Genomic DNA, 15,734 nt, shown 5'->3' on the forward strand with positions numbered 1-15,734 from the left:
AAGACTGCCCATCTAGTCTGCCCATGTACATGTACACGCACACTTACTCACTAGGGTTCATTTTTCTCAGGAGCAAATTAACCTACCAGTATATTTTTGGAGTATTGGAGGAAACCAGAGCACCCGTAGGAAACCCACGCAAGCACAGGGAGAATATACAAACTCCACACAGTTAGGGTTGTGGTGGGGAAGAAACCTATGTCCTCAGTACTGTGAGGCAATTATTACAACCATTACACCATCCATACTGTCCATCCATTACATTATATACTGTAAGACCCATGCAGTAATCCTTTATGGACAGCTCAATGACTATCTATTGCTATATGTATGTTACACTTTATCTCATGCTGGGTGTCTAGAATCATCTATCAGTATACTGTATGTTATACTATATTCCATGCCAGGAGCCTATAGACAGCTATGTGACAATATACACATCTATTGCTGTATATTACACTGTATCCCATACCAGAGCATTTAGACAGCTCAGAGACTACAGTCAACTAATTATATATTTTTGTTACACCATAGTCCATGCCTCAAGCCTATAAACCATGCACATATACAGTGGGGGTTGTAAGTTTGGGCACCCCAGGCAAAAATTCATTTTAATGTGCAAAAAGAAGCCAAGGAAAAATGGAAAAATCTCCAAAAGGCATCAAATTACAGATTAGACATTCTTATAACATGTCAAAAAAAGTTTAATTTTATTTCCATCATTTACACTTTCAAAGGAACAGAAAACAAAAAATGGCGTCTGCAAAAGTTTGAGCACCCTGCAGAGTTAATACCTTGTACTGCCCCCTTTGGACAGCTAAGACCTGGCAGTGTGATGGTTTGTTCTCAATCATCGTCTGGAAAGACCAGGTGATGTCAATCTCAAAGGTTTTAAAAGCCCAGACTCATCTGACCTTGCTCCAACAATCAGCAGCATGGTTTCCTCTAAGCAGTTGTGTAGAACACTGAAACTGAGAATAGTTGACGCTCACAAAGCAGGAGAAGGCTATAAGAAGATAACAAAGTGTTATCAGATGCCCATATCTTCTGTTCGGAATGTAATTAAGAAATGGCAGTCATCAGGAACAGTGGAAGTTAAAGCAAGATCTGGAAGACCAAGAAAAATATCAGGTAGAACAGCTCGCAGGATTATGAGAAAAGCAAATTAAAATCCTCATTTGACTGCACGATCCCTCTAGGAAGATCTGGCAGACACTGGAGTTGTGGTACACTATTCCACTATAAAGAGATACTTGTACAAATATGGTCTTCATGGAAGAGTCATCAGTAGAAAACCTCTTCTACGTCCTTACCACAAAAATCAGCATTTGAAGTTTGCAAATGAACATATAGACAAGCCTGATGCATTTTGGAATAAAGTTCTGTGGACCGATGAGGATAAAATAGAACTTTTTGGCCTGAATGAGCAAAGGTATGTTTGGAGAAGGAAGGGCACAGAATTTAATGAAAAAAACCTCTGTCCAACTGTTAAGCATGGGGGTGGATCAATCATGCTTTGGGGGTTGTATTGCAGCCAGTGGCACAGGGAACATTTCACGAGTAGAAGGAAAAATGGATTCAATAAGATACCAGCAAATTTTGGACGCTAACTTGATGCCATCTGTGAAAAAGCTGAAGTTAAAGAGAGGCTGGCTTCTACAAATGGATAATGATCCTAAACACACCTCAAAATCCACGGTGGATTACATCAAGAGGCGTAAACTGAAAGTTTTGCCATGGCCTTCACAATCTCCTGACCTCAACATAATTGTAAATCTATGGATAGACTTTAAAAGAGCAGTGCGTCACAGACATCCCAGGAATCTCAAAGAACTGGAAGACTTTTGTAAGGAAGAATGGGCGAAGATACCTCAAACAAGAATTGAAAGACTCTTGGCTGGCTACAAAAAGCATTTACAAGCTGTGATACTTGCCAAAGGGGGCAGTACAAGGTATTAACTCTGCAGGGTGCCCAAACTTTTGCAGATGCCATTTTTTGTTTTATGTTCTTTTGAAAGTGTAAATGATGGAAATAAAATCAAACTTTTTTGACATGTTATAAGAATGTCTAATCTGTAATTTGATGCCTTTTGGAGATTTTTCCATCTTTCCTTGGCTTCTTTTTGCACATTAAAATGAATTTTTGCCTGGGGTGCCCAAACTTTCAATCCCCACTGTACATACATCCCATTCCAGGATCTCGCATGTATTCAGAAATTCTCCCACATAAAGGCAGATGTGCAGCAAGGTCCCTCAGGCAAAACAAACCCAGTTTACAGATAATTGGCTGGCAGGGCATGCTGGCACTTATAGTTCCATAGCACCTGCACACACAGGGACCCTAGGTCAGGGCACAGAGGGACAATACCACAGTGTAACCTTGACTGCCTGACCTCCACTGTGACTAGTCCTCTCACAAAGACACAGCATGTATGGCGGTAGTAGCAGCCAGAGAGAACCCAAGCCGCCATGTTTCCTGCAGACTTGAGATCCCGGAATCATCCGATTCTATGCTAGCTCCCCCACCACCAGCAGCAATAGCAGCATGCAGAGGATGATTTGAGGTTACTGGAGGCTGTTTGTGCCCATCAGTACCGGGATACAGTCACAGACAAGAGCAACCTTCTGACAGAGAGAAGGCTGAGACATCCTGCAGCTGTACTGGGCAATGAGACCGTGAAGTGTACAGAGGTGCAGAGTTCAGGGATCAGGCACCGGAGGGAGTAACCAGCACACATTCTGCCAGTGCCATCAGTAACTCCCACCATGCCCAGTCGGAATAGTAACTGTCTCAGCAGCCAACTACAGACAGCTGGAACTGCCCCAGTGAGAGCCCAGCATAGGAGTTTACTCTGTATACCCTGTGCATCAGCCACATCTCCTTAGTAATGGTTGGGGAGGCAAAAGCGCATGCACAGCATCTGGTTTTACAATGCTCTTGCACAGTGCACACTCCATAAAAACAAACCATGTTACATTGGGCATGTCTGTGACTGTATGTTTAGGCAAGCGATCGCCCTGTTCGCCATGTCCTGGATCTGCCACTGACAAGCTCTATTTCTTTCTCTTTCCCTTTCTCTCCTGGATTTTTTTTCAGCTCTCATGTTAAACCCCCTTGCTTTTTCTGTATGTTTCTCCCACTGATGCTTTCCCTTCATGTCCCAATGAATCCTTTCAACCCAATTTACCCCCTTTAATCCCTCAAACAGAGACCTTACATGCCCTCTGCTTGTACCCTTCAACCTCTCCCAATAACCCACTGACTCTCCCTCTCACTCTTTTCTCATCAACCTCTGCCTATCCCTTTCACCCACTCTCCACCACCTCTCTCTCTCCCTGTCATGCACTGCTTGTCATCCTCTCCCTTTCTCCCATCCTCTGTCACCAGCTGCCTTTCCCTGTTACCATATCAAGGTCAATCCCTGCCTCTCCCTGTTACCCTCTCCCGTTCACTCTCTTCTTGTCTCCCTCCCCTGTCCCCATCACCCATTGCCTCTCCCGGTCACCCACTGCCTCTCCCTTTCATCCACTATCCATCACTCCCTGTCACACTCTGTTTGTCAGCCTCTCTCCATCAACCTCACCCTCTCCCCATCACCCTTTCCTCATCACCCTCTCTCTCTCCCTGTCACGCTCTCTCCTAAACTCTCTCTCTCTCTCTCTCTCTCTCTCTCCCTCACCCACTGCCATTTGGCATATTTTGACCTTTGGTTGGGGTGAAGGAGGGAGGCCCAAACCATATTTTTGCAACTGGGCCCTCCACTTACAAGTTTTGCCACTGGACACCAAGACAGTGAATCATTATTTTCAATCTGTTCCCACTTGTGTACTTTTCCCTTTCTATGGGACTAAAAGTTCTGTATAAAAAAAGTATTGCCGCTTAGGCAGACTAGTCCAGTTCTGCAACAGTAAAGTGTGTGGAATATGTGTGCATACAGTATGTGCAGTTGGTTTGGAGTTGTATTCTGTAATATATGTAGTACTGCCATTTTTGCTGCTACTATGCTGGTAATAGTATTAATATTGATTGAAAAAAAGAGAATAGCGCTTAGAAAAACAACAAAAAAATGGTGTCTTGGATTGCTGCCAAAGAGAAGTATACTTAACAACTTGCCTTCCTTGTTAGGATACATTGAAAAAGCTTACATACTGTAGACTTCACTTGATCTTTGCAATGTGGGGATGCCTACCATTAATATTACAATTCCTTTGTGTCTTTAAATAAAGTATCTGTGTCACCTCCCAGTGAACTGTGTTCATTACTCATAATAATAAAGTAGCTCAGAAACATAATCAGCAGTCTGGACATTCCATCGTTCAGCATATTGGTTGGTATGGTGGTGGCATCATACTGTGAGGATGCTTCTCATCAGCGGGGACTAGGAATCTTGCTAAAGCTGCAGGAAAATAGATGGAACAAATGAAAAGGGAAACTGTAAGGGAACTTATTCAAACTGCTGAAAATGTTAAGTTTAGGAAAAATGTACTTTTGAGCAGGTCAAGTATCCCCCACACATATTGTAGTGAAGAAATAATAACAGGTTACAGTCCTTTAGTTGCACAGTTAAAATCAATTCTATGGTCTACAGGTATTGTCCAGGAAGCTACAGTCAGTTGTAGCAAATCTACAAAAAGAAAAAAAAAAAACATATAAACTTAAATTCTAACCAGTGGTCAAAGCTTAACTTTATTTTCTTGCATACTTATTTATGTAAACATTTAGGGTTGATTCTGAGGTGGGAGCAAGGGAAAAAGCCAGTAAATTTGTATCTGGAATAAACCATGTTGCAATGCAAGGGTGCAAATACATTTATATTTTTGCATGCAAAATAAATACTGTCTGCTTTTGCATGCTGCCCACAAACAGTTTTATTTTTACATTGCACTTTAGATTTGTGCTTAGACACGCCACATGCAAATTTGAGAACTTGGGGAAGTTTATTATGAAAACGCCTCCAAAAGCCCTTTCATACATAAGGTGATACAAAAATAATATGAAACACATATTTTCACATTATTTTAGTAAAAAAAAAAAAGAGATCAATAGATTTGCCGCTCAGGGAGCTGCAGTTCTGTTGTAAAAATGCTTTATTAATAATAGAGGTCATTGAATAATAGCCAGACAGGTTGAAGCTGACAGGAAGGTCACAATAACTGAAATCACTATGTTTCACACTGTGGTAATGCAGAAAGCATCTCTAACCGCACATCACATTAAACCTTGAAGTGGATGCACTTCAGTTACAGGAAACATGCAACAGAAAATTGAGACTACTGTACAGTGGTCAAAGAATCACCAGATAGTTGAAGATTTGAAAATTATTGCTTTGTCTGAGGAATCTCAATTTCTGCTTTCACTTGCAGATGGTAGGGTCAGAATTAAATGTAAACAACTTGAATTCATAGCTTTATCATGCCCTGTGTCAATATTTCAGGCTGGTGGTGTGTTGGAAATGTTTTTTTGACACACAAGTCCTTTAATATCAATTCAGAATCATTGAAATACCACAGTCTATCAAAATTTAATTCTTTTTCTATCCACTTAATTTTCCATATTCATGAGCTCTCATCAACAATTCTGATAAAGATTATCTACTACAGACCATGCCTAAATTGCCCAATCCTGTCCGATCTTGGAAGCGATAAAGTGTTGGGCTGGACCAGTACCTGGAGGGGGACCCCCAGAGAATATTCGGTGTAGTAGGTTTTATGGGAAACAACAATCCGGTCTAACGTTGACTGCAGATTCATACATTTGCTTTAATTTCTGTTACGTTCACTGTACTCAGTACTAAGGGAACAGGGTGGACAAGCTCCGAGTAAAGGAACGTAATGCTGTAATAAGGGCAAAGTTCAGCAGTTACCCCTAAGAAGCCCTGACTCCGTTGTCTCACCCTCGTGGTCAGTCTACGCCTGCGAGACTATGTTTGCTTGGGCACATGACAGTCACGTTTGAAGGGCGGATTAAGTCTGACCAACTCCGATGATCCCCGGTCTTAGTTGGAGACAAGGCGTGAACTGAGATGGAGCAATAACAAGGGGAACCTCTAACTAAAACCTGAAACAGAGTTAGGGGCAACTCCAGAACTCTAAACAAAAGTAAGTGTGGCTCAGCCACCAAGACAAACTACAACAAAAGCAATGCTTTCCACACGCCGACACAATACTGTTGTGTACCGGCGATGACAGCATACGCCGAACCCTCTGCAGAAAATCCAAAGCAAATATAACAAGAAGCTACGGCCAAGGCCAAAAGATGCTTCAACGCCGCTACTCACGAAACCGGTGTGAATACAGGTGGACGGACAAGAACCCCCAAAGCCGCAGACACAGGCTCACAGAACCGGAGGGCAGGCAGGATTCCGACAACAGGCCAGAGGACACCAAGACACAGGATAACTGTATCAGGATCAGGCAATACCACAGGACTAATGGATCAAAGGTTGACAGAATCACTGGGTTTCAGGACAGGAACGCTCCAGGACAGGAAGCAGCTCACAAGAAGCTCCGGACTCTGACAGAGCTGAGTACACAGGATTCCAGCATCAGACAGGGGACGGGACACAGATGCAGTACTGGACAAGACACTAATCAGGAACATACAGGTATCTTAACAGAACGTCTATCACCAGCTCAGAACTGCATAGCTAGCTAGCTAATAAGGGAACACGCCCCAATCAGGATGGCTGGAGGCCAGGCACACTGTAATGACCAAAATAGCTGCAGGTGAGAGTAACACCGACCAGAGCCAGGTTGCAGTACAGAGACTCACCACATAATGATCAACTATCAGACAGGTGAGGTTTAACACATAGAAACAGGCTGCAATTACACCGACTCACCACCGGCGGCCAACAAGAGTCTTCTAAACAAATACAATGGAAATCCTGGCATGCAAACAGAACTACAATACATGAAATTAATAAACAGAAAGCAAACATGAATGAACCACTGCTTGTGGTTCATAACAGTACCCTCTCCTTAAGGGTGGACTCCGGGCACCCCACAAAAGCCAAGGGGGACAGAAACAGAAGTACAACATAAAATACATAACCAAAATGCAAAACAGGAATGAGCCACTGCTGTGGCTCATAACAATGTCCCACTTTTCCTGTTATATTCTCCATCACTTTTATATATATATATATATATATATATATATATATAGATATATATATATTAATATTAACTTTTATATAAAAGTAATTAAAAGTTATGTTTTAAACTACTGGATATCAATACCACTAGTTATTTTTCCTTAATGAGTTTGCCTGCAAAGGGTCTTTCTTTTTAGTCTTGTTTAAATACCACAGTCTACCTGAGTATTGTTGCTTACCATGTTTAATCCTTTATGGCTACAGTCTACCCATATTCTAATGCCTACAACCAACAGGATAACACACTATGGGGCAGATGTATTAAGCCTGGAGAAGTGATAATGCAGTGATAAAACAGAGAAAAGTAGAAGGTGATAATGCACCAGCCAGTCAGCTCCTGTCATTTTTCAAACACGTAATGATTGGCTTGTGCATTATCACCTTGCACTTATCACTGCTTTATCACGGATTTATCAATTCTCCAGGCTTAATACATCTGCCCCTATGTCTCAAAAAATACATCCTCCTACCTCCAATGCCTCTGCCTGGGTCTCCCAGCTAAAGAAAAGCACTAATTGCAGCTGGTACAAAATGCAGCTTCCAGGCAGATAACTAATTAGCCCCATTCCAGCCACATAACACCCATTCTTTACTCCCTTCACTGGCTGCCTGTAAGATGGAAAATGTATTTCAAGATTGCCTTACTGCCCTTCATAACCAGGGTTCATGTTATCTTAGCAGGGGTGTTTCTACAGAGGAGGGTGCCCGTGTGCACCTCTGGGTAGGCCCGGTCCTCTGTACGGCGCTGTAGACTCCGGCATTGGGGGTAATTCCAAGTTGATTGCAGCAGGATTTTTTTGTAGCATTTGGCCAAAACCATGTGCACTGCAGGGGAGGCAGATATAACATGTGCAGAAAGAGTTAGATTTGGGTGGGTTATTTTATTTCTGTGCATGGTAAATACTAGCTGCTTTATTTTTACACTGCAAATTAGATTGCAGATTGAACACACCACACCCAAATCTAACTCTCTCTGCACATGTTATATCTGCCTCCCCTGCAGTGCACATGGTTTTGCCCAACTGCTAAAAAAATTCCTGCTGCGATCAACTTGGAATTACCCCCATTGTGCCGGAGTTTACTGCACATGCGCAGGTCTCCGGAAACATGGCGCTCGCCATGATCCAGAGACCAATTTGGCTGCGGGGCATGCACGGTGGCCATTTTGGTGGCAATTTCCACCTCGATTGCAGGTCTCGGCATTGGACTCCAGAAAAGTAAGTGTTAAAATGGGTGCAATGGGTGCGGTGTGGGCCCCCCTGGACCCAGGGGCCCGTGTGCACCGCACCCATTGCACCCATTATAGAAATGCCAATGTATCTTAGGCAGATTTGTATTTATTACTGCTCCTTTCTGTTGATGAAGGTCTGTTAGTAGTACCTAGATTCTCCCTTAAAGGTGCCCATACACTTGTCGTCCTGTAAATGATGATTTCTCATTAACAATTTCCCTTAAACCTCCCAGGCAGCTCCCAGGCAGTCCTGGGCAAATTATATAGTACAATACACATAAGATATATCTTATGACTTGGGAGTGGCTACATACAGGAGAATGCTGTAGTTAACGATAACTTCAGATCTTCCCTGCAGCAGCGGGACCAGGCATCGTGATCGTTCACAGACATTGAACGATCTGTACTATTATGAACGATTTGTAGCTCCAATCTATCAGAAATGGCCAAATCGCTCATGATATAGTCTAGTGTATGGGCACCTTTATTCATTTAGAAGTTGAACTTTTAGCTTTGTTGTTTCATCTCTATCAAGAGGTCCCCTCTCTTGAATCTTTCAAAAACAGACTGAAGACTTACCTGTTTATGCAACAATTTTACTAATGTCCCTTTAGTTCAGCAATGGGGAACCTTCGCCCCCTCCAGCTGTTGTTGAACTACACATACCAGCATGCCTTGCTACAGTATTGCTATTTTGCCATGCTAAAACTGCTGCATGCTGGGATGTGTAGTTCAACAACAGCTGGAGGGCCGAAAGGTTCCCCATCCCTGCTTTAGTTCCTACAACATGCCCACCCAAACAAAAAAAATGCTTAGTTCTCTTTTCTATTAAGCTTATTTTGTATCCTCTTTTTTTTGTTATACATATGCACATTGAGTCCTATTGGGAAAAAAGTTCCATATGCAGTAAATAACATTATTATTATTATTATTATTATTATTATTATTATTATTAATAATAATAATAAAAAAATATCTTAAGCTGGTTCCATGAACATGGTAATGCGTTCAATGTACTCAATTGGCCAGTGCAGTAATCAAATATCAATACTGTACAATAGAGCACCTCTCGGATATGGTATAACAGGAGATTCACTGCATGAATGTACAGTATAGTCAACAAATCAGGAACTTGTTTCACCTTGTTAAGTCCATGCCAAAAATAATTCAGCATTTTCTGGGGACAAAGGAGGCCAATGATTGTATATATGTCTTTTTTTTAGTTGAATGCATGCTTAATTTACTGGTTAGCTTTGTACTAGGGAGTAAAAAACGATTGATGGATATATAGTGGGTAATTCAGACCTGATCGTAGCAGCAAATTTGTTAGCAGTTGGGCAAAACCATGGCCCTCATTCCGAGTTGTTCGCTCGCAAGGCGAATGTAGCAGAGTTACACACGCTAAGCCGCCGCCTACTGGGAGTGAATCTTAGCTTCTTAAAATTGCGACCGACGTACGCACAATATTGCGATTACAAACGAGTTAGCAGTTTCTGAGTAGCTTCAGACTTACTGACGTCATAAACACACCCAGCGTTCGCCCAGGCACTCCCACCGTTTCTCCGGCCACTCCTGCGTTTTTTCCGGAAACGGTAGCGTTTCCAGCCACACGCCCCTAAAACGCCGTGCATCCGCCCAGTAAAACCCATTTCCTGTCAATCACAATGCGAACGTCGGAGCGATGAAAATGCCGTGAGTAAACTTACTTTCATCATAGTAAAGTTACTTGGCGCAGTCGCAGTGCGAACATTGCGCATGCGCACTAAGAGAATTCTCACTGCGATGCGATGAAAAACTCCGAGCGAACAACTCGGAATGAGGGCCCATGTGCACACCAGGTGTGGCAGATATAACATTTGCAGAGATAGTTAGATATGGGTGGGGTATTTTGTTTCTGTGCAGGGTAAATACTGGGTAAATACTGGCTGCTTTATTTTTACACTGCAATTTAGATTTCAGTTTGAACACACCCCACCCAAATCTAACTCTCTCATCACACGTTATATCTGTTGCCCCCCCCCCCCCATCTGCAGTGCACATAGGGGGTCATTCCGACCTGATCGCACACTAGCTATTTTTTGCAGTACTGCGATCAGGTCAAAACTAAGCAAAACTGTTCATGCGTATACACCGCAATGCGCAGGCGCAGTGTACGGGTACAAAGAGGATCGATGGATTTAACGAAGAATCCATTCGCACAGCCGATCGCAAGGTGATTGACAGAAAGAGGGCGTTTCTGGGTGTTAACTGACCACTTTATGGGAGTGTTTGTAAAAACGCAGGCGTGTCCAAGCATTTGCAGGGCGGGTGTCTGACGTCAATACTGGAACCAAAAAGACTGAAGTGATCGCAGCGGCTAAGTAAATCCAGAGCTACTCAGAAATTGCAAAAAACTTTTTTTCTACCGCTCGGCTGCAAAAGCGTTCGCACACTTGCAAAGCGAAAATACACTCCCCCGTAGGCGGCGACTATCTGATCGCTGCACTGCAATAAATAGCTAGCAAGCGATCAACTCGGAATGACCCTCATAGTTTTGCCCAACTGCTAACAAATTTGCTGCTGCGATCAAGTCTGAATTACCCCCATAGTTTTATCCAGAAAGATCAATAGTACAAAACATGTAACCCAGATGCCCTAACAGCTGTCAACTGACATTGTTTTGTCATTTGTAACTCTTTGTTTATGCTTAAAACTGGTTAAAATAAACAAACAGTTCTAGTTATACATTTAAGATGAGGCATCCACTAAAAGAAAATTGTTACATGTTTTAGATGATCTGGAAAGCTCCTTTGTATTTAAGCCTAGCTTCATCTAACAAATGATAGAAAAGAAAGAAAAAAAGAATGAGGAATTATATACAACGATGAAAGGTAAATAAATTGAATAAAATGAGACTATGTTACACATGTTTTTAATTACCAAAAGTACTGTAAAACCTAAAATCAAGATGAAGCTTTGGTGCTTACAGCAGGCTAATTACCTCCTAGGGTATGTTCACACACCATACAATATTGCCTTTCTGCTTAATGAACTAAGTAACAAAAAACTACAATGCAAAATCTTAGGAGATATTTGGAAAACATATGTGCAACGACAGAAACATAGCAGGCCACTAGAAAATAGTTACTGTTGTCATGTCAGATTAGTTATCAGGAAAACATACTATTTGACCAAAACAGCCCAACTGTGGAGGGACTGCTTAAAAGTGCCTGAGAACCAATGCTATAACTACAGTTCAAATAGAGACAGCCAGAAGCAAGGCAATGTATGCAGCATAGCTCTTACTAAATAAATGTACATATTGAGACTATGCTCGAACAGCGCATAGTGGTGGTCATTCCGAGTTGTTCGCTCGTTGCCGATTTTTGTTATGCTGCGATTTGCTGCTAAATGCGCATGCGCATGCTACGCAGTGCACATGCGCTTAGTTATTTAACTAAAAACTTAGCAGTTTTGCTGGTGTTCATGCGCCGCTTTTCAGTCGCACTGCTGATCTGTGAATGATTGACAGGAAAGGGGCGTTTCTGGGTGGTAACTCAGCGTTTTCCGGGAGTGTGCTAAAAAATGCAGGCATGTCAGAGAAAAACGCGGGAGTGGCTGGAGAAACGGGGGAGTGGCTGGCCGAACGCAGGGCGTGTTTGTGACGTCGAACCAGGAACTAAACGGAACGAGCTGAACGCAATCTAGGAGTAGGTCTGGAGCTACTCAGAAACTGCAAGAAAATATTTAGTAGCAATTCTGCTAATCTTTAGTTTGCAATTATGCTAAGCTAAGATACACTCCCAGAGGGCGGTGGCCTAGCATTTGCAATGCTGCTAAAAGCCGCTAGCAAGCGAACAACTCGGAATGGCCCCCTGTGTTGTAAAGGAGAATTAAAGGTGAGGAAGGAATATAGGGTATGCTCATTCCTAGAGGTTTATTTACTAAACAACTGCTTGACTAAGCCACCAATTATCAGCATTTTGCATGCAGAATTTAAAACATCAATACTATTAAGTATAAAACATATCTGGTTTTGACCTGTATAGTTCTGATATTTTTAATTATGTGGGCAAAAACAAATGTAATCCTTGTTGTTAAGATTTTTGTAACTAATATATAGTGGCCCTCATTCCGAGTTGATCGGTCGCAAGGCGAATTTAGCAGAGTTACACACGCTAAGCCGCCGCCTACTGGGAGTGAATCTTAGCTTCTTAAAATTGCGACCGATGTATTCGCAATATTGCGATTACTAACTACTTAGCAGTTTCTGAGTAGCTCCAGACTTACTCTGCCTGTGCGATCATTTCAGTGCTTGTCGTTCCTGGTTGACGTCACAAACACACCCAGCGTTCGCCCAGGCACTCCCACCGTTTCTCCGGCCACTCCTGCGTTTTTTCCGGAAACGGTAGCGTTTTCAGCCACACGCCCCTGAAACGCCGATTTCACTGCGATGCGATGAAAAAGAACGAGCGAACAACTCGGAATGAGGGCCAGTGTTCAGAAGGGAAATTGGGTGATATGAGACTGGTGTCCACATCAGATATGGTAAATAGTTAAATTATTGTAGTATTTAATGATAGCAGTATTTAGATGGGATTGAAGGTGTTCTTCCAAGATCACCACCTAAAAAAAAAATGTGAGGCGTTCATCTGTTTGAGGTTGGAGAAGTTTATAGAATTCAATGCTGAGTCTAACCTGGCCATGGGCGATTTAAGTAGTTTTAATATATTAATAGCCAATGCTATGATGGTGGTGATGGGTTGAGAAAGGAAGGAATACTGAAAGTCAACAAGCTGTGGCAATGTAACTTCCTTCCACAATTTTAATTTTTAGCTTCATCAATAGGGTTATGCTGATAAAGTTGTAAAAGGTCTTAAGTATATTTAAGATGTCCTGACATTTGCGATACAGGACAACTAAAGGGGTTATTCAGAGTTGTTTTCAAACCAAAAAAGTTAGTAATTGGGCAAAACCATGTGCACTGCAGGTGGGGCAGATGTAACGTGCAGAGAGAGTTAGATTTGGGTGGGTTATATTGTTTCTGTGCATGGTACATACTGGCTGCTTTATTTTTACACTGCAATTTAGATTTCAGTTTGAACACACCCCACCCAAATCTAACTCTCTCTGCACATGTTACATCTGCCCCACCTGCAGTGCAACATGCCCTGCCCATTAGTGTGCTTTTTGGTTTGCTAACAACTCTGATTAACCCCCATAGTCGTCTTTTATATGAGCTCTATGTAGGAATGTAGCACTTGATGTCTAACAAACCCTGTAAGTAACAAAGTAAAATTCAAAATCCCCTGGTATGGGTGAAATATAATCTGTCTTTCTCCATGTTAGAGGATGGTGATAAAATACTGATATGTACATGAAAAAGAAAGATAACAACAACATAGTGTTAAACTGTACATGTGACAATCACCCTATAGTACACTGACAAATTGGGTGAAGAGCAACCCAAGGCAGATGTAAGATAAGTTATGTTTGGGACACTGTCCATATAAGAATTAGGCTTACAACTGGACCCCATCCTTTAGGTATTCTCCTTACTAATAATTAATTTGTATAACGGCTCAAAGCAGATTCTTTTTTTCATCAAAGCACAAATTCCAGTACTCCAAGGATTTAGACAAGTCATATGTGTCCTCATAAAAAATATATAAATACATACATACATAGTGTAATATGAAAAACATTTAAAAAATTTACATCAGTCATACACAATAAAATATATAAGTAGTAAAAATAACAGAAGGATTCATTTTCTACCAGACAAATATGTGCATATTGCCAGTCCCAACAGTCACAGAGAACTCAGATAGAACCCAGGTTTTAAGTCTCTATGTGGTGTAGTGATAGAGGTTCAGGGTAGGTGATGTCCTTCTGCCCACTCAGCAAACGCTTTTAAAGTAGCAATTAGTATTTTTCAAGGTAAAATGGTGTGGACATGAAAATTTTAAATACCTTATCATCCATAAACAAGATACTGGAAGTCCCGCCTGAGGAAATTGGACATCGGGTACACACAGTGACCTATAGAAAAAAATAATTCCTCCTACGGTGCTGCACAATGAAGCAGCACGAGATGGTATAAAATAGGTCACCAACCTATAAAAGCATATGTAGAAAAAAAGGTACAATCTCACTTGCGCTCCAAAATTTCCCAAATTTTTGACGGTCCTCAGTGTATTGATTTCAGAATAGGATTAATGTCCGATGGTAATAACATGAAAAATAAAAAAACACATAATAATGTAGTACTGTGGATACAACTGATTCCACCAGTCGGTGATTGAAGGAAAGGAAGATTGTGTAGATAGTCCCAATCCAATTCTAGATCCCTCCTTCCTTTGCGTCGACAACCGAAGTGGTGATAGATGCAAACTGAGCAGATTCTTACATGTATGCTTACTTGTAACATATGGATGTGAAGCACATAAAGGTTTCTTTGGTCTTCTATTAGGTCCTCCCTGGATATTAATGGGAACAGGTGTCTTTCATTTCATAAGTATAGAACTGGAAAAGGACCATATTAGAATCCAAGAATATTTAAAAAAAATTGGCATATACACAAAATTGGACAGGACAACAGTACCATAATGATGTTAAATGGAATCCACTGGAAGATGTACCCCGGGTACCAATACACAGTGGACTCAGAATTACGGATTGGGTTGTTAGACCAGTGTAACTTTACATTGGTCTGACAACCCAATCCGTAATTCTGAGCCCATGTCATGATGTCTCTCGCATAGTTCTGAGGAGCGAGCAGGTGGCCGAGTGGCCAGATGGACTGCAGCTCTTGGATGCAGGAGCGGGGCTTAAGGTAAGTTTTGTGGGGGGGGTTGTGTGTGTGTAAGCGGAACTACAGGGGGCACTACTACATGGGGCAATACTACAGGGGGCAATACTACTGGGGGCACTACTACTTGGGGCATTACTATATGGGAGAATACTACAGGGGGCAATACTACTGTTGACATTACTATTGGGGGCACTACTACTGGGGGCAATACTACATGGGACACTACTACAGGGGGATTATTACTGGGGGCAATTCTAATGAGAGCATTGCATAGGGGGGGCACAGTGTGTGGGGAATCGCTCCTGGGGGCATAATGGGCAATATTGCATAAGGGGCTCTACTGCTGTGCGCATTGTATAAGGTGTACTACTGCTTTGGACATTATGTGTATTAGGGGCACTACTACTGTTGGCATTGTATATAAGGGGCACTAATGTGGGCATCATGTAAAAGGGGCACTACTGTGTGTGTCTTAAAATAGAAACATATAATTTTTCTTTGTAAGGATATTCATATGCCTATCCCTATCGTCTATATGAATAAGGGACACTAG

The sequence above is a fragment of the Pseudophryne corroboree genome, chromosome 2 (assembly GCF_028390025.1).
Source record: "Pseudophryne corroboree isolate aPseCor3 chromosome 2, aPseCor3.hap2, whole genome shotgun sequence".
NCBI classification, from domain to species: Eukaryota; Metazoa; Chordata; class Amphibia; order Anura; family Myobatrachidae; genus Pseudophryne; species Pseudophryne corroboree.